Below are 20,029 nucleotides of genomic sequence, written 5' to 3' on the forward strand. Positions count from 1 at the left end.
ACATTCTGATAGTAGGAATGAGCCAACAGCAGGAGACAGGACAGCTCTGCACTTGACTCCTTATTTATTTATTTATTCATGTAACGTCTATCTATGTACCAGACTCCATTCCAGGCACTGCAGGCTGTAGCAAGATGAGCAAAGCATGGTCCCTATACCAGGAACTCACAAATATAAATAATTACTATGTGATGGGTCCAGAAACAGAATTAGTACCAAATGTATCAGAAATCCAGAAGGCCGAAACCGGTTTGGCTCAATAGATAGAGCGTCGGTCTGCGGACTGAAAGGTCCCAGGTTCGATTCCGGTCAAGGGCATGTACATTGGCTGTGGGCACATCCCTGGTAGGGGGTGTGCAGGAGGCAGCTGGTCGATGATTCTCTCTCATTGATGTTTCTAGCTCTCTATCCCTCTCCCTTCCTCTCTGTAAAAAATCAATAAAATATATTTAAAAAAAAAAAAAGAAATCCAGAAGATGCAGTGATAAGTATAATCACAACAGTCAGAAATGCATCCTGGGGGGGGAAAAAAGACATTCAATGGAAAATGCACTGTATTTTCCCAGGAATGGAAAAAGGGTAAGGGTGTTCTAGACAGAAACTGCAAAGTCCAGGTAGTCTAAGAAAGTCCAGGAGATGAGTTCTGTGGGGTAAAAATTGGGTGGAGGGCAAAGGTGAGGCTGTGAAGATTGGAGGTAGCAGGAATAAGGACTGATTGTATTGCATTCGTTCAGTGCTCTGCCTTTGCTGTTGAAATCTTATCTCCATCAAAGCGGGGTCTATGTTTATCATTTACCAATATATTCCCAGGGATATGAAAGGGGACCAAAAAATAATTGTGGAATAAATGGAAGTCTGAATGAGCTTCCCATGAAGACGCAGGCAGGAGTTACAAAGCTTTTATGTGTTTAAGGGAAGAGCACCCAGCAGCACTTGACGGTTCAGGGGGTAAGCCCTCCAGCATCTGTGAAGCTTCCTTATCCAGAATCTCGCCCTCCAAAGATGATTGGAAATTCAGGTTTTCTAGAGTTTGTTGTATAGGCTGTAAAAAGCACAAGAGTTTTATTTCCATATACTAAAGCAACAATGAGTGAGATACAATGGGAACAAATCGGGCACTCAAATAAATTACTACGGCAAAGAAATCACATGAGCAATTTCCCGCACTGCAGTGCTGGCAGCGCTCGCTGCTATTGCATCACTATAAAGCAACTCCTGCCTAGGAGCTTGGCTAGGGCAGGAGCTGCAACAAAGTGAGGAGAAACTTAAAAGACATGAGGCTATGTTTAAAAAGGGGGATTTTACTTCTTTAGTCTTACTTTTTTAGTTGAACTGATTTAAATGTGCAAATCGCATTATGCACTGGGTGTGTTGTTTTCACAGAAAACAGAAACACCTTTACAGACAGTGGTCAGGCTGGTGCAAATGGAATTAGTGGGCGTTATAAAGGCTTCTCTGATTGTCTCTTAGCAACTATTACCATGGTTACAGCTGTTCCTTGTTTTCTTATAGAGTAAAAATGCTAAAATAAAAGGAAAAGTGAAGAAAGCAAAATATAAATTTTTAAGAAGAAAAATATGGTTGTTGAACGCAAGTACTTTTACCTTAGAATTGTGAATTATAGGATTTCTGTTCAACTAAATTTGTTTTAATCGATGCTACAAGAACACTTATTAGAATAGTTGTCATTTTGTTATTGACTCGAACATTCAAAAGCTCAGCTTCTTTTAAAAAGATAAAGGAAAATCTGCTTGATAATTTTAGATATATACAATAAATTAGTTTTTCTAGCTTTAAATAAAAATCAGCTGCACAGACTTATCTACTATGGTTTAGGGATAGATAAATAATAGTCCTCATTAAGTAGAAATCAAGAGGATAACTTCATAATTTACTTCAGTAGAATTTTACAGCTGCTTTTTAAATGTTTAAAAGGCAGCGAGATTAATAAAATGGAAGCAAAACATCCAACAATGCCTTTGAGGATACTCTTCTGAGTCTTGTAGGCATTATAAATATAACTACACTTTATAAATTCTAGGGAATTTACATTAAACAGTTTAGTAATTGAGTGTACTACCTGTTAGTAAATGAAGTGACGTATCTTTTTAGAAAGATAATGGAACAAATTCATTCCTAATCCTCTCCTTGAGATTAACCACATAAATGTACAGGACTTCCCTGCCAATTGTCTAGATTTTCTCTGAGCTCCTATAAAACTGTTGCCAAGTTTAAGATCAGATTGAAGAAATTAAAGTGGTGTCATTTTTACCAAAAAAAAAAAAAAAAAAGTGAGGGGGGAATAAGTTTTACATAATTTGTACATAGGAAGTTTACTTTCTATTTGAAGGGTCATATTTAACACATGATTGTTAGAGTCTTCCAAAGTCCAGGCTGAAATCGTCTCTGTACTTGACCTGTGCCCTGTGTCCTTCCTTTAAGACCACAGAGCATATATTGAAAATATATATTGGAGCATATACATATATATGAATTTTATTTTTAGAATTAGTTTTGTGTTTATTTTTGCTGATTGTTATACTATAAACTTTAAAGTCAAATATTCTAGTATAATAGAATGATATAATAATGCAAAAATTTTTCAGGTAACACAAGAGGAACAAATTTTCTTGTCTCTGCCCACTAAATCAAATTGCTCATGTGATTTCTTTGCCGTAGTAATTTATTTGAGTGCCCGATTTGTTCCCATTGTATCTCACTCATTGTTGCTTTAATATATGGAAATAAAACTCTTGTGCTTTTTACAGCCTATACAACAAACTCTAGAAAACCTGAATTTCCAATCATCTTTGGAGGGCGAGATTCTGGGTAAGGAAGCTTCACAGATGATGGAGGGCTTACCCCCTGAACCGTCAAGTGCTGCTGGGTGCTCTTCCCTTTCTTACACAACACTCATCCATTTACTCATTTATTCAACAAACATTTACTCACTATCTACTAATTTTCAAGCACCATATGTAAAGTTAAATTGACTTCAATGTATCCCTTGAAGGAATTTCAAGTGTAAAGGAAAACAGAGGAACACAAACAAACAATACAGCACCATGTGGCGAGGTGTACTAAAGATGAAAGCAAATCATTGAAAGCTGAGTCAGCATTCCGGGAAGAAAAGCTGGGAGAGCGCACTCAAGGCGTGTTCAGAGAAGAGCTCTGGGAGGAAGCCTCGTGTGCAGGACTGGAACAACCAGCGTGGGGGGAGGAGGAGGCAGATGACAGACAGGTTATGAAGGGCTCATAGGCTTTACCTGGGAGTTTTAAATTCATCATCATATTTACATGTCATTGGAGGTTTTAAATAGGATGGAATTTGTATTTTAAAAAGGTAATTCTGTTGACAATGCAATGGACTGGAAGGGGGACACCCTTGTGACTAAGTAGTGTACTAAATGAGCATATGTTCTTAATCTTTATGCTTTATATTTATGTTTCATAGACTAGAGGCCCAGTGCATGATTGAATCATGCACGTGTAGGGTCCCATACACACTTTCGCTTTTCTCGGTGGAGCTGGGTGCCTGTCCGCTGGTGCACCAGGCCTTTCAGAAGCCTCCGCCAAGTCGGAGGCTTCTGAAAGGCCTGGTGCCGGAGCAGACAAGCACCCAGCTCCCATGCTTTTGATGGTCCGCGGCTGCTGAGGGGGGCTACCCTGCTGTTGAGAGGCTCAGGGGGCGGGACTCCCGCCCCCTGCGCCTCTCAACGGCCGCTGAGGGGGGCTGCTGCGGACACCTGGCTACCCTGCCATTGAGAAGCGCAGCTGGGTGTCCGCGGCAAACCCCCTCAGCAGCCGCGGATCTGGCCGTTGAGAGGCACAGGGGGCAGGAGTCCCGCCCTCAGCGCCTCTCAACAGCAGGGTAGCCCCCCTCAGTGGCAGCGGATCCATGCCTCTCAATGGCCGGATAGGCCACCCCGAGTCCCGCCCCCCAGCCTCCAGCCGCCCAATCGTGGGCGTAGCGGAATGATGGTAATTTACATGTTACTCTATTATTAGATAGGACTAGAGGCCCAGTGCACGAATTCCTGCACCAGTAGGCTCCCTCAGCCTGGTCTATGGGATCAGGCGAAAACTGGCTCTCTGACATCCCCTGAGGGGTCCCAGATTGCAAGAGGGAGCAGGCCAGGCCAAGGGAGCCCAAAGGTGCACAGTTGGGGCTGGGGAGAGATGCAGGAGGTTGGCCAGCCAGGGTGGAAGTATGGGAGGGCTCCAGGGCATGTCCAGCCTGTCTCACTCAGTCCTGATCTGCTGGACCCCAGCAGGAAGCTAACTTACCAAAGAGTCTGCCCCCTGGTGGTCAGTGCACAATATAGCAAGCGGTTGAGCAGCCTTAGCATATTATTAGCATATTATCTTTTGATTGGTTGAATGGCTGACCGGTTGACCAGACACTTAGCATATTAGGCTTTTATTATATAGGACTAGAGGCCCAGTGCACAAATTCGTGCACCAGTGAGGTCCCTCAGCCTGGCCTGTGGGATCAGGCCAAAACCAGCTCTCTGACATCCCCCGAGGGGTCCTGGATTGTGAGAGGGTGCAGGCCAGGACAAGGGACCCCACCAGTGCATGATCGGGACCAGGGAGGGACACGGAAGGTTGGCCAGCTGAGGAGGGACCACAGGAGGACTCCAGTCCCTATCGGCAGGACCCTAGCAACAAGCTAACCTATAGATCAGAGCGCCTGCCCTGGGGGTCAGTGCATGTCACAGCAACTGGTCGACCAGTTGACTGCCTACTGGTGGACAGTGCAAGTCATAGTGAGCTGTTTAGTGGCCTTAGCATATAATTAGCATATTACGCTTTGATTGGTAGAATGGCTGACCGGACACTTAGCATATTAGGCTTTTATTATATAGGATATCCAAGTAGTGATAATGAGATATTATTTACTAAGTGCATTTATTAAATGGCTACTTTGAAAAAAAAATGGCTACTTTGCCAAACATCATGATATATACTTGGGCATTCATAGTCTCTATTATTTTTATTACAATTTTGTGAAGTTTGATCTGACTGGGGTTTAAAAAAAAATTTATTTTTATAAAGTTAACAATACTGTCAGTCATTATGAATAATAGTCTTTAAATTTCTACTGTCTTATGTGATAATATGGGCAAAAGACCTACCCAGTGAAGTTGTTATGCGAATATTACATACCAACACCAAATAGGAGAATCCCATTTATTAGGGAGAGGTATATTTTTTCCGCCTTTTCTCTGTCAGTTATGACCTTTCATTTGTTTGTTTTTAAAAGTGATTTTGGAATTAATCATTTGAACAAATGTGAAGGGTTCACTCAGAAAAGCTTTTACTCCTTTATTGAGACAGGATATCTGCTTATATCTATTTCCTCTCTCTCTCTCTGAAGCCACTTCATAGGAAACTGGCCTCTCATACCAAATTGTCTGAAGTAGGACATAATACATACATTTAAATGCAAAGAAAACATACTACTGCAATAAAAGAGAATAACTCTGCATGCAAATGTCTTATATATTTACTTAATCACAATTTCATCTTTGAATATAACTACAAACATGCAAATTTAAAAACTCATGACCTAAAGTTACTAGCTGAAGTTGCAAAAACAGTGAAGTGCTACCACAAAAATTATGGACAGAATTTATCTTAAATATGCTTTAAATGGTTTAGGTTGAGTCTTTACTGTGGGTAAAAATGATCAACACTGAGGAGAAATAAGAACATGCCATTTAAAATGAGTAATGCTTGAAATGTACGTTAAAGCTAAGGAAAGATGTGAGTGAGGATAATGCTATAGGAAGGATGACCTTAAACAACCTTACAAAACTGTTGTACAGAACTGCACACTCTCTCTGGCTCTTGGTATGTTAAAATCTCTAAAAATTTATATAGCAAAAAACCCCTTAAACCTTAGTTAACCTAGTGTTACCTGCAAATGTGATCATAGGATGTCTTAATAATTGATTTGCTTAAAAATATGCCCCCCTCAAATTTTCTGAATAAGCCAAGGTATTTTTCAGTGATGACATATCCTATCAGAACATCTCAAGAAATTAGATATTCTGATTGATATAAAGTTAACTCTATGTCCTACCATTTATGGAGTTCTCATTTCACAGAGAACATCATAAAATGTATTTAACACTGAACTATACTGCACATAGTTAAACTTTTAATTGATCACTTTGAGCTTGTCACATAAATAAATTATTTCTTTTATTGAGTTGGATTGACATTAAATTTAGGATATGTACTTGAACTATCATTTTAAATATACACCTAGTAAATTACAAAACTGAATTCAAATCATTTAAGCCTTTATGCTAATTAGCTTTGATATGTATTTATAAAGAATTTCCAAACCTAGATGTGGATGTGTTACATTTTACCTCCTAATTCTCCGTCTATTTGCCCTGACCCATTCTAGTGCAAATTGGAGTTAGCAGTACCTTGCACATAAGCTGCTGTTCAAATAAGCAATATGTTCAAAAAGAGATTATTTGAAGAGAAGGAACTGTCTTATTTCATTATGAGAAATCTAGTTATTTTCATAAACAAGTTAGGCATTATCAAATACTAATGTGATAAAGACGTCACTCTCTCATGGATCTGTTTTATTCATTTTGCTCTTATGAGAGATAGATTAATATTGGTCAGAAACATGTCATTTTTATTGCTTTGGCCTCAGGAAGGCAACAGGCTACAATATAAAACATTAAAAAAATTGTACTCAAAAGACATGGACTGGAGTCCCAGCTTTATCACTTAATGCTTATGTTTATTTAATGTGTTTGTTAATGAAAGCACAGGATTAACCTCTCCACCTATATCGCATTCCTAATGATTTTAATATTGCTTCTTACAAAATGTCTTTACAATTAAAGAAGAGCATGCTGCTCATTGGTTCTTTAAAGCTGTTCTGTGTGTTCCAAATTAATAATTACGAATTCCACAGGACATTTTGTGCCTCTTTGAAAATACTTTAAAATCACTAAAATAAAATAACTTAAAATGGATCTCTACTAAGAAATATTCAGAGTTAACATAATGAGAATTATAACATTATTCAAGCTTTCTGGATATGGAATTTTCAAACCACCATAATTGTCAGAGAGAAGAATATACATACAGGTGTATTCTACTGTGTGCTTCGTGTGCTTCTCTGTACTGTTGGCAGTTACCCTGATGAGGTGGAGTGTAATGGAGTGGGAATTAAACACCTGGTTTTCAGCACTTGCTTTCCATTCATAGTTCTACCACCCTGTTCAAATCATATCGCTTGCAGGGCCCTCAATGTGGGAGAGGTGTATGTAAAGGTATCCACAATTTGTGATCTAAAAGGATAAAACTGAAGGATTTTTTAAATTTCTTTATTGTTGAAAGTATTACATACGTCTCTTTTTCCCCCTATTGATTTCTCCCCACCCACTCCCATGCCCCAGCACAGGCCCTCATTCCCCTACTGTCTGTGTCTATTGCTTATGCTTATATGCATGCATACAAGTCCTTTAGATGATCTCTTACCCCCTTCCCTCTCCTACCCTTCCTCTGAGCTTTGATGGTCTGTTCCATGCTTCTGTGTCTCTGGATCTATTTTTGTTCATCAGTTTATATTGTTAATTATGTTCCGCACATGAGTGAGATCATGTGATACTTACCTTTCTCCAACTGGCTTATTTCACTGAGCATAATGCTCTCCAGGTCCATCCATGCTGTTGCAAATGGTAAGAGTTCTTTCTTTTTTACAGCAGCGTAGTATTCCATTGTATAGATGTACTACTGTTTTTTAATCCACTCATTTGCTGATGGGCATTTAGGCTGTTTCCAAATCTTAGCTATGGTAAATTCTGCTGCTATGAACATAGGGGTGCACATGTTCTTTCTGATTGATGTTTCATATTTCTTGGGATATATTCTAAGAAGTGGGATCACTGGGTCAAATGGGAGTTCCACTTTTAATTTTTTGAGGAAACGCCATACTGTTTTTGAAAGAGGATGCACCAGTCTGCACTCCCACCAGCAACGTACGAGGGTTCCCTTTTCTCCACATCCTCACCAGCACTTGTCATTTACTGACTTCTGGATGATAGTCATTCTGATAGATGTGAGATGATACCTCATTATCGTTTTGATTTGCATCTCTCAGATGATTAGTGACCTTGAGCATTTTTTCATATGTCTCTTGGCCTTCTGTATGTTCACTTTTCAAAAGTGTCTATTTAGGTCCTTTACCCATTTTTTGGTTGGATTGTTTATCTTCCTTTTGTTAAGTTGTATGAGTTCCCTATAAATTTTGGAGATTAAACTGTTATCAGATATAACATTGGGAAATGTGTTCTCCCAGACAGTAGGCTCTCTTGTTGTTTTGTTGATTTCTTTTGCTGTGCAGAAGCTTTTTATTTTGATGCAGTCCCATTTCTTTATTTTCTCCTTAGTTTCCATTGTCCTAAGACAGTGGTCAGCAAACTCATTAGTCAACAGAGCCAAATATCAACAGTACAATGATTGAAATTTCTTTTGAGAGCCAAATTTTTTAAACTTAAACTTCTTCTAATGCCACTTCTTCAAAATAGACTTGCCCAGGCCATGGTATTTTGTGGAAGAGCCACATTCAAGGGGCCAAAGAGCCACATGTGACTCGTGAGCCGCAGTTTGCCGACCACGGTCCTAGGAGATGTATTGGTAAACATATTGCTATGAGATAAGTCTGATATTTTGCTGTCTATGAATTCTTTTAAGATTTTTATGGTTTCCTGTCATGTTTAAGTCTTTTATCCATTTTGAGTTTAGTTTTGTGTATGCTGTAAGTTGGTGGTCTAGTTTCATTTTTTACATGTATCTGTCCAATTATCCCAACACCATTTATTGAAGAGACTGTCTTGACTCCATGGTATGCTCTTGCCTCCTTTGTCAAATATTAATTGAGTATAATGGATTGGGTTGATTTCTGGGTTCTTTGTTCTGTTCCAATGGTCTATATATATGTTCTTGTGCCAGTACCAGGCAGTTTTGAGAACAGTGCCTTTGTAATATAGCTTGAAATCTGGTATTGAGATCCCTCCAACTTTGTTCTTCTTTCTCAGGATTGCTGCGGCTATGCAGGGTCTTTATTTTATTCCAAATGAATTTTTGGAGAGTTTGTTCTAGGTCTGTGAAATATGCCATTGCTATTTTAATGGGGATTGCATTGAATCTATAGATTGCTTTGGGTAGTATGGACATTTTAATGATGTTGATTCTACCAATTCATGAATACTGTATATTCTTCCATCTGTTTATGCCTTCCTCTATCTCTTTTTTTTTTCAATGTCCTGTAGTTTTCCGAGTACAGGTCTTTTACTTCTTTAGTTAAGTTTATTCCTAGGAATTTTAATATTTTTTTTGCAATGGTAAATAGGATTTTTTTTTAGTTTCTCTTTCTATGAGTTCATTATTAATGTATAAAAAAGCCATAGATTTCTGGGTATTAATTTAGTATCCTGATAGATTGACAAATTCATTTATTAAGTCTAGTAGTTTTTTGATGGAGTCTTTGGGGTTTTCTATGTACAATATCATGTCACCTGCGAATAATGACAGTTATACTTCTTCTTTTCCAATTTGGATGCCTTTTACTTCTTGTCTAAATGCCATGGCTAGCACTTCCAGAACTATGTCGAATAGGAGTGGTGAAAGTGGGCATCTCTGTCTTGTTCCTGTTCTTAGGGAAATCCTTTTAGCTTTTGCCCATTGAGTATGATGTTGGCTACAGGTTTGTTATATAAGGCTTTTATTATGTTGAGGTATGAGCCATCTATGCCCACTTTGCTGCGAGTTTTTATCAAGAAAGGGTATTGGATTTTTTCAAATGCCTTTTCTGCATTGATTGATATGATTATGTGATTTTTGTCTCTCAATTTGTTTATGTGAGGTATCACATTTATTGATTTGCTGATATTGTACCAGCCTTGAATCCCTGGAATAAATCCCAGTTGGTCATGGTGTATGATCTTTCTAATGTAATGCTGGATCCAATTTGCAAGAATTTTGTTGAGGATTTTTGCATCTATGTTCAGGGATATTGGCCTGTAGTTCTCTTTCTTTGTAGTGTCTCTACCTGGTTTTGGAATTAGGGTGATGCTGGCTTCATAGAAAGAGCTTGGAAGTGTTCCTTCCTCTTGAATTTTTTGGAATAGTCTGAGGAGGATAGGTTTTAGTTCTTTGAATGCTTGGTAGAACTCCCCTGTAAAACCGTCCAGACCAGAGCTTTTGTTTGCTGGAAGATTTTTATTACCGCTTCAATTTCTTCAGTAGTTGTCAGCCTACTCAGGTTTTTTATTCTTCTAGATGGAGTTTTGGAAGCTTGTATTTTTCTAAGAATATGTCCATTTCATCTAGGTTGTCCAGTTGGTTGGAATAGAGTTGTTCATAGTATTTTTTTCATAATACTTTGTATTTCTGTGGGATCGTTGTTACTTCATTTCTTTTATTTCTGATTTTATTTATTTGAGTCATCTCTCTTTGCTTCTTAGTGAGCCTGGCTAGAGGTTCATCAATCTTGTTTATCCTTTCAAAGAACCAGCTCTTGGTTTTATTGATCTTTTGTATTGAATTTTTGGTTTTGGGGGGCTGTTTTTTTTTGTTTTGTTTTGTTTTTTTGTCTCTATGTCATTTATTTCCACTCTGATCTTTATTATTTCCTTTCATCTGCTTACTCTGGGCTTTTCTTGTTGCTCTCTTTCTAATTCTTTGATTTGTAGGGATAGATAATTTATTACCATTTTTTCTTGGTTGTTTTTGTTTGTTTGTTTGTTTGTTTTTTTGTTTGTTTTTTGTGGGTTTTTTTTTGAGGTAGCCTGTAGAGCTATGAACTTCACTCTCAGGACTGCTTTCACTGTGTCCCAAAGATTTTGGATTATTGTATTTTCATTGTCATTTGTTACCAGGATGCTTTTAATTTTTTTATCTCTTTGGTAATACATTCATTGTTTAATAGCATGCTATTTAGCCTCCAACTCTTTGATTTTTTTTCATTGTTTTTATTGTAGTTGATTTCTAATTTTATGCCATTGTGATTTGAGAAGATGCTTGATATGATTCCTATCTCCTTGAATTTGAAGAGACTTTGCCTGTATCCCAATATGTTGTTTATCTTTGAAAATGTCCCATGTGCACTTGAGAAGTATGTATATTCTGTAGTTTTGGGGGTGAAATATTTTGAAGATGTTAATTAATTTCATATGATGCAGTGAGTCATTTAGGATTGATGTTTCTTTGCTGATTTTTTGTCTAGAGGATTTATCCAGTGGTGTCAATGAGGTATTAAAGTCCCCTATTATGACTGTATTGCTGTCAATCTCTCCCTTGATATCTTCCAGAAGGTTTGTTATGTATTTGGGTGCTCCTGTATTGGGTGCATATGTGTTTACAAGAGTCATATCCTCTTGTTGAATTGCTCCATTTAGTATTATGAAGTAGCCTTCCTTATCTATTGTGATGGCATTAACCTTGACATCTATTTTGTCAGATATAAGTATCGCTACCCCAGCTTTTTCTCTTCATGTCCGTTTGCCTGAAAATTTTTTTCCATCCCTTCACTTTCAGTCTGTATGAGTCCCTTGTTCTGAGGTGGGTCTCTTATAGACAGCATACATATGGGTCATGTTTTCTTATCCATTCAGTCACACTATGTCTTTTGATTGGAGCATTTAATCTATTTATATTTAAGGTTATTATTGATAAGTACTTATTTGTAGCCATTTTTATTCTTTATGCTATTGTTCCTTCTTCCCTTTCTATTTTTTCTTTTTAAAGCACTCCCTTTTCCATGTCTGCATTGCTGGCTTGCTGGTAATCAACTCCCTCAGCCATTTTTTTACTGTGAAGCTCCTGATTTCACCTTCAATTTTGAATTATAGCCTTGCTGGATAGAGTATTCTTGGATTCAGTCCCTTTCTTTGCATCATTTTGTATACTTCATTACATTCCCTTCTGGCCTGATGTGTTTCTGTGGAGAAATCATTTGATAGTCTAATGGGAGATTGCTTGTAAGTAACTTTCTGTCCCTCTCTTTCAGCCCTTAAGATTCTCTCTTTGTCTTTAATGTTTGCCATTGTAATAACGACATTTCTTGGTGTGGGTCTTTTTGGGTTCATCTCATTTGAGTCTCTCTGTGCTTGTGTGACCTTTTTCTTTCCCAAGTTAGAGAAGTTTTCTGTAATTATTTCTTCAAACAGGTTTTCTAATCCTTGCTCTTCTTCTTGTCCTTCTGGCACCCCTATTATACAGATTTTGCTTCATTTCATGTTGTCCCATAGTTCCCTTTAAACTCTCCCCCTTCTTTCTAATTTTTCTCTCCAATTGCTGTTCAGATTGGGTGTTATTTTTCTATCCTATCTTCTAACTTGCTGATTTGGTTCTCTGCTTCTTCTAGTCTACTGTTGAAACCTTCCATAGTGTTCTTTATTGCAGCTATGTCATTCTTAATTTCTTCTTTTCATTGAGCCTTTTGAGCATCCTTATAACCATTTCTCTGAATTCTTTTTCTGACAAATAGCTTGCCTTTATTGAATTTTGTTTCTTTTCTGGCGATTCTTCTTTGCTTTTCCTTTGGGTATTGTTTCTTTGTTTCCCCATTTTTGCTGTCTCTTTGTGTTAGTTTCTATGATATGTGAGTTGTGATCCCTTTCTGGCCCAGGCAACCTGCTTGAGGTCTGAGGAGTTGAAGCCCCTAGCAGTCCAATGTTCTGTGATTCCTTAGCCCAGAAGCTGGGTCTGACTTAAGTCTCATGCCTTTGTCTCTGCTCTGAGTTGTATTCCTTTCCCATATGGATCCAGCGCCTCAGTTTTCCACTGCAGGTGCTCGGGTTGGCAGGGACATGTACACATTTCTTCTGGTGTTTAATTCCAGCAGGGTCCTGGAGCACAGGATCCGAGCACTGGGGTCCCAGTACATGGGTCCTGAAGCATTGTGTCCAGCCACATAGGGACTGGGTGTGCAGAGGTCCCTGAAGCATCAGTTCCAGGCACCATGACTGGGCATGCTTGGTCCAGGCATTCAGGTCTCTGAAGCACCAATTCTGGGTGCAAGGACCTAGAATGTGGTGTCTAGGGCCACAGTGTCCTGGCATGCCGGGTCCTGGCACACAGGGTGCTGGCACAGTGATCAGGTGCTGTCATGTGCGGGTTCTTGAAGTGCTGGGTCATGGTGTGTGGCAAGTGGGCGCATGGGGTCCTGATAGCAGGGAGGTACAACATGGGAGGTCTCTCTGGCCTGCAGTCACTACTGGGAGACAGCAGTGAGGTAGGGTGCCCTTCACTGCAGGGGTGGCAGGTGAGCAGCTCACCATGCAAGTGTGCTTTATGTTATAGATTACACTACCACATTGGTCATTTATTTTAAACTAGAGGTCCGATGCATGATATTCATGCAAGAATAGGCCTTCCTTCCTCTGGCTTCACTCCCAGCAGCCTGGGAGCCGCCATGTCCCCGCTCCCTGGCCACCCAGGAACCTGCATGTCCAAGCTCCCGGCCCACCCGGGAACCGGCAAATCCTCACTTCTTTCCAGAGCACCACTCCTGTAGCTCTCTCCACCACCCCCCTTCCCCTCATAGCAGGCGTCCTGCCCCTCCTGGTCACTCCTTGCCTGCATATGCAAATTAACCTCCATCTTTGTTGGGTTAATTTTCATACTCACTCTGATTGGCTGTGGGCATAGTGGAGTGATGGTTAATTTGCATGTTCCTCTTTTATTAGGTAAGATTGGAAATTGTCTTGGTTTGGTTTCCCCCAGAAGCAGACCTTCAGACAAGGGTTTATGTGTAATTAATTGGTTTGTTAAGTGAAAAACACATTTGAAGCAGAGTGGAGAAATGCAGCCAATAAAAGGTGCATTTATCTAGCAAATTACTATGGGTGAAAGGGGCTTAATCTCATGTGAAATTTAGTGTAAACTAATTACTGGAGCTGGTGCAGAACCACATGTCAGAAGCATCTCACTGGTGGAGCAGGTATCTATTCTGGGTCAGTTATTACTGCAGGTGCTCAGGTCAGTTAGGTACCAGCTCCTGTCAGTTATTGCATGAGGCTGCTGGGGGGAAAGGGACTAATCCCCTGGCTCTCTGACCTGATCTCCCACCACCACCCCACCCAAAAAGGCAAAGGGGGCTCTAGAAATCAGAGAAGACCCTGAGCTAAGGAAATTCAGGTGCTGGCAGTCACAAGTCTTGAGCAAGTATGCTTTGACATGGTAAGAGGGAAAGCGTGGGCAGGGCACCAGTAGTGTCTATATCACAGTGACTGACAACTTTTAAGCATGTATATGATTCTAGAGCCCAGAGAACTCTACATCTTTTACTGGACATGAGCCGGCTTCTGCTGGGAACTTCTGGTGAGAGAAAGATCGCTACTTTGAGAAGTAACCACTACCTTTATGGGCAACTCTCTTCCCTTCTCTTTCCCTTAGAAAAGAGTTTGTCCTAATTAGAAGCTTTTATAATTTCTAACATCTCCAAGTATAGAAGAGAATAAAAAGTACATATATACATATATACACATGTGTTTGTGCATATGTGTACTTCTTTCTCTTAAAATATTTGATGAGACCTCTAATTTTCTATGTTCTCCCCAGATCTCTTCTCACACTAAAAAACAGCCTCAGTTCTGTTTGGTCCGGGCTCTTTACTTTCCTCTCCCTATCTGTGCATCAGATGCTCCAAACTAAAGGTCCTTCTGTTATCTTATAAGATTGTTGTTTAAGTCCACAGCTTGTTTGCAAAAGCCCTTTGCCTTATGTTTTCTTTTTATAAGAACTGAAGAAAACTAACTAAACAAACTAATGCTTTGGTGTTTGTCTATAATAAAATATTTTGAAGCATCTTTAAAATCAACATTTGGGGGACATTTGCGAGTTTCACATTTCTGGAAAAGAAAAGGATTAGTGAGAGTGACTGCCCTCATTACAATAAATGTCCAACATTTAAAATCAAATAGGTAGTACTGTTTCCTCCATGTCACTGAATTCTCTGTAACATGATAACTGGGAGAGGAATTTCCAGCTGACATGAAATCTAATTAAGAAGGGAGACCAAGCCCTGGCTGGTGTGGCTCAGTTGGTTGAGTATCATCCCATGCATGGAGAAGTTGCTGGTTGTATTCTCAGTCAGGGCATATGCCTGGGTTGCTGGTTCCATCCCTAGTAAGGAGCATACAGGAGGCAGGTGATCAATCTTTCTCTCTTTTTGATGTCTCTCTCTCTCTCTCTCTCTCTCTCTCTCATCAATAAAAACATATTTTTAAAAATGGAGGGAGACCAAAATTATTCATATTTTAATTGTGTGCCATTGCAGGTCTTTAGCTTGAAAACAGTGCTCAATATAACAATCACAGTTTCATAATAATAGTTTCAGGTAATACATATCAGCTCTAGTCTTAAAAGATCCCTGAATACTGTATGAACCATTGATACATAAAGGATTAATATAAAATCTGATTGTGGATTGAAGACCAAACTTTATTCATTTTCAAGTCTCAAATTGATCATAATGTGCTAGTGTTTATGACATTTATATTCTCATTAACTTCTTTATTTATCCAATCAATATTTAATAGGATCTATTCTCTCTTAAAAACGTCCTTGTTCTCCCAATCAAATGATACCATCTTTCCTTAAAACCCACACCACTTCCTTCACTTTGACTTCTATTGCAGTTATAATAAGCATCCTGTAACAGCAGCACTGACTTAACTTTATAATCCTTGAATTTTCTAACTGTAAACGTATACATAAGAGACATTTACTGACCTACCTTTTTGTAAAGGTGGAATCAAGATGTAAAAGTGTCCTGGGTTTATTTTTCACTAATTTTAATAAATAAATAAAGGTTTAAAAGTCCCAGTCCCATTTATAAAAATAGATTATGCCATAATCTACAATAATAAAAGCATAAAATTCTAATTAGACCAGACATCCTTCCGGACAGCCTTACCGACAAAGCCGGAGTTGCAAGGGAAGCCTGAGTCCCAAGTGCCGGAGGGAAGCCCGGGTCCTGGATGCCAGAGGGAAGCTGGTGCCAGCAGCCAGGGAGGGGAAGGAAGGCCTACTCTTGCACAAATTTCATGCATCGGGCCTCTAGTTTGTTAATAAAACAATTACAGTACCTTATTGATGTACATAAGCTTAATTTTAGAACTAAATCTGTCCAACACCATGGCTATTTCCTAAAAAACAAACAAGAAACAGTAAGTAAAGGAATCAATTAATTACTTTTCCTAAGTGTTTTATTCTTGTAAAGATGGGTTCTTTTGAAAGCATATGATCAGAATAACTTGTATGTCCTTCTTAACCCATCCTAATTTAGAACTCTACTCCAGGCATTCAATCATTATTCTTTGTCTAGTTTCAAACTGTTTCTTTTAAGAAGATAAATAATAAAAATGCAGATTTTTTTACTCCTACATTTTTCTGTCTTTATAAAAGGCCATAATTAATTTTTGCAGCCAGTCGTCACCCTAGGCATTGTTTTCCCTTCACAACTCAGCCAAAACACTTGAATGAAGATAGTGCTATTTTATATTCATGTCATTCACCTCAAGCTGTTTCTTTCCCCTCTTCATAAAGAATAACATCAGAGACACAGGTTTGGACTACATCCAAAATCAAGTCACTCAGACTGTTTTTTTGTGTGTTTTTTTTACATAAAATAGTCTTCACTTTGGTTGAGATGATGAAAGATGTAAAACAACACTAATGACATTGTCAATTTTACCCAGTCATTTTTTTTTACTTAAATAATTGACATTCTAGGTATAGGATTCTTTACTATGGAGTATAAATTGGATTTTTTCACAAAGAAACTTTCATCAAGTGGCGGATAGTTGGCAGAAGGACCGAGATCTTGCATTAAACCATGACCACCCCAGGTAAGGGTGGTGAGTGTTCAAGCAATGAGGTCTTTGCAACAATGTGTGCACCACAGTTGTTTTCTTCCCAGCCTGGCTCTAGATCAGCAGAAATGGTATTCTTTCTAGCATCACCAGCCAGGTAAATAAATCTGCAGATCACTGCTCCCTGGGGCCCTCGTTTCCCAGAATGTTGATGCATATCAAGCTCTACAAGGCCTTTGCTTCCAGGATTCTTGTCACTTTTGGTTCTTTGTGGTTTCTCTAAGTCCTCATCCCTTGAAAATGTATTACATAACTTTTAATTTATTATAGTTCTTTGCCAGGCAATCTAGAACTGACAATGATTTCTTTACAAAGATACCCAGTGCAGAATTTCCACTGGTTTCACATTTATAAGTATTACACTTTAAAGTGAATTTAAAAGAAAGCAGAGATAATATATTGACTGAGGCCACACAGAAATCATAAGCTAAGGATGTTGAGAAAGAAGAGACAGGATTTGCATGGGAGCTTAGAGAGTGCAAAAAGGCTTAAATAACCACAACAGAGAAAGTTATGATGAATCAGTAAGAGATAAATTATGGGTTGCCCAGTGGCAATAATCCCTGCTCATGTCAAATAGTAGTAATTTCTAGTAAACTGAATGGTATACAGTTTCCCAGGTGAGTACCAACCATCATGTTTCTTGATAATTGTCTTTTGCATAAGCTATATGTATCTCAGATGCCCCCAAAATAAGAGAGCTTCAGGCTATTCTGCCCATGACAAATCACTCAGGTTAGGGTTACCCATTATAATGACTAATTAAGCTGTTTCTTTACTGAATTTTCTTTATAATCTCATCTATTTATTGCTTATCTTTATCTTTATGGTGAATTGTCAAGGGAAATTTGTTTTAGGTAAATTGTGGACAAGATAAATCTGACATACAAAACATGTAAAAATGCTATGTAAAACATTTCAAATGCATAGCTGAGCTTCCAAGAAAGTAAAGAAAACCTTCAGGGGCCAAGAATAAAAGATGACTGCACCAAAGGAAGTTGCCAGATTGGGTAACCTGACTGGGAATTTAATGCTCACCCAAGAACAGGAACTTTGGACTCAGTCAAGGCAATAAATTATACATAAGATCTCATAGTAAGCCAGACTATTGAAGGGTAACACCCCAATAAAAGAACAGAAGAAAATCTATTATCTATACAATGAGTCAGCTAAGTGTTTTCTGTCTTGGCCTGGGCTTAGTTTGGTGAGGAATGTATATTCTATAAGAATTTGACATCACAGTCTTCTTCAGACAGCTTGTATTTATAATTTATACACACAAATAGAAATGGATAAATTATTATAAAAGTGGCCCTACTTCCCTGACTAATATGGTTCAGTTGGTTGAATGTTGTCCCATGCACTGAAAGGCCACCAGTTCCATTCCCAGTCAGAGCACATGCCCAGGTTGCAGGCTCCATCCTTGGTCAGGGAGCATGCAGTAGGCAGCCAATTGATGCTTCTCTCTCACATCAATGTTTCCTTCTGTCTCCATCCCCCTCCCTTTCTCTCTCTCTCTCTCAAATCAATAAAAACGTATTTTTTTAAGAAGTGGCCCTAGGCCTGTAATACCAACATTGCAATATCTGTTAGAAGCAAACACCCACAAAAAAATATTTGAAGGGATCTTAAGGGATATTGGTTGAGAAATTTCCAGAATTGTTGAAGGGCAATCCTCATAGTCAGGAAGCACTACAAATTCTGAACAATGTAAGCAAAAATTAAAAAAGTAAAAATTTAAACTTATTGTAGTGAAAATACAGAAACTTAAGACAAAGAAGAGGGTTTAGATGTAGCCAAAAGAAAAGATGAAATAAGCAGTGATCCCATTTCCCAGTACAATTCCTAGGATTTAAATAGGGTTTTCCTGTATTTCATACACAAGTCACTTATTTACAAAAAAAATATTTTTAGAGGATAATAAAATGCTAAAAACAACTTAGTACTTTTTTTTATGATGATGAAAGTACATGAAAATCTTATATTGTGTTGTTATATTTGAGGGGACCAATGAGGTTACAAAGTTGCTCACTATTAACTGTGATTAGATTTTCTCTGGAAGGAATTTTTCAGTTTTAAAATAAGAGTTTTACTTTTTAGTGCAGAAATTCAGTTGTACTTCTTAAAAAATCCTATTATTTATTTTTCTTAAAAATGTCTGTGTCTCTAATTTCCTAAAACTTTCTAAAAATCATTCTTAGGTTAAAAAATTTAATCTAGGAGAGAGAAAGTACCTTGATGATGTCTTCTCCTTATTTTCTTTATTATAATAAAACTAGAGGCACGTTGCACGAATTCATGCACAGGTGGGGTCACTGGACCTGGCCAGCAATAGGGGCCCATCAGGGTGGCCGGCCTGGGGAGGGACCGCGGGAGGCTGACCGGCAGTAGGAGATTGGCTGTGGAGCACACTGACCACCAGGGGGCAGCTCTTGCGTTCAGCGTCTGTCCCTTGGTGGTCAGTGCGCGTCATAGTGACTGGTCGACTGGTTGTAACAGTCGCTTAGGCTTATATATATATACCATATTTTCTGGCATATAAGACGACTTTTTAACCCAGGAAAATCTCCTATACGCCCAGTCGTCTTATACGCCGGAAAATACTGTATGTATATATATAGAGAGAGAGAGAGAGAGAGAGAGAGAGATACTGCTATACCCATATGCAAGTGAGAATTAACTGTTATGTGGTATTAGAGGTATCTGAAAACAGAAATTGGCCTTAGAAATATATTGTTTGCTCCTCACAACAGTAATCCAATCTACTCAGAAAATGATTCTTACCAGTTGAAGACATCTAACAATTTATTGTGCATTTCTGTAAATTAAGTACATCTAAATGTTTTGGAACAAAATCATTTTAAGCTTCTTATGTTAGTATATGTTTTAAGGAAATTAATTAGGAGAAATATTTTAATATCGCTATTTGCCCTTTCTCTATAATAGAAGTGTCAGAGATGAAAGAAAATTAGTAAAATGTATATGAAAATAATATATAAATTGATTAATAAATAAACAATAACAACATGATATAACAACAACAAAGGCATGATATAAAAACAACAAAAACATGATATAAAAACAACAAAAATATAATATAAAAACAACAT

The 20,029-nt window shown here is 38.4% G+C and overlaps 1 protein-coding gene across 1 annotated transcript in view; it reads left to right on the forward strand.

The window, feature by feature from the left end:
* The window catches only part of GRIA4 (glutamate ionotropic receptor AMPA type subunit 4), a 291,800-nt gene that overhangs the window by 182,878 nt on the left and 88,893 nt on the right, over positions 1 to 20,029 (forward strand). The gene's annotated exons all lie outside the window — the stretch shown is intronic.

The sequence above is a fragment of the Eptesicus fuscus genome, chromosome 13 (genome assembly GCF_027574615.1).
Source record: "Eptesicus fuscus isolate TK198812 chromosome 13, DD_ASM_mEF_20220401, whole genome shotgun sequence".
Taxonomy (NCBI): Eukaryota; Metazoa; Chordata; class Mammalia; order Chiroptera; family Vespertilionidae; genus Eptesicus; species Eptesicus fuscus.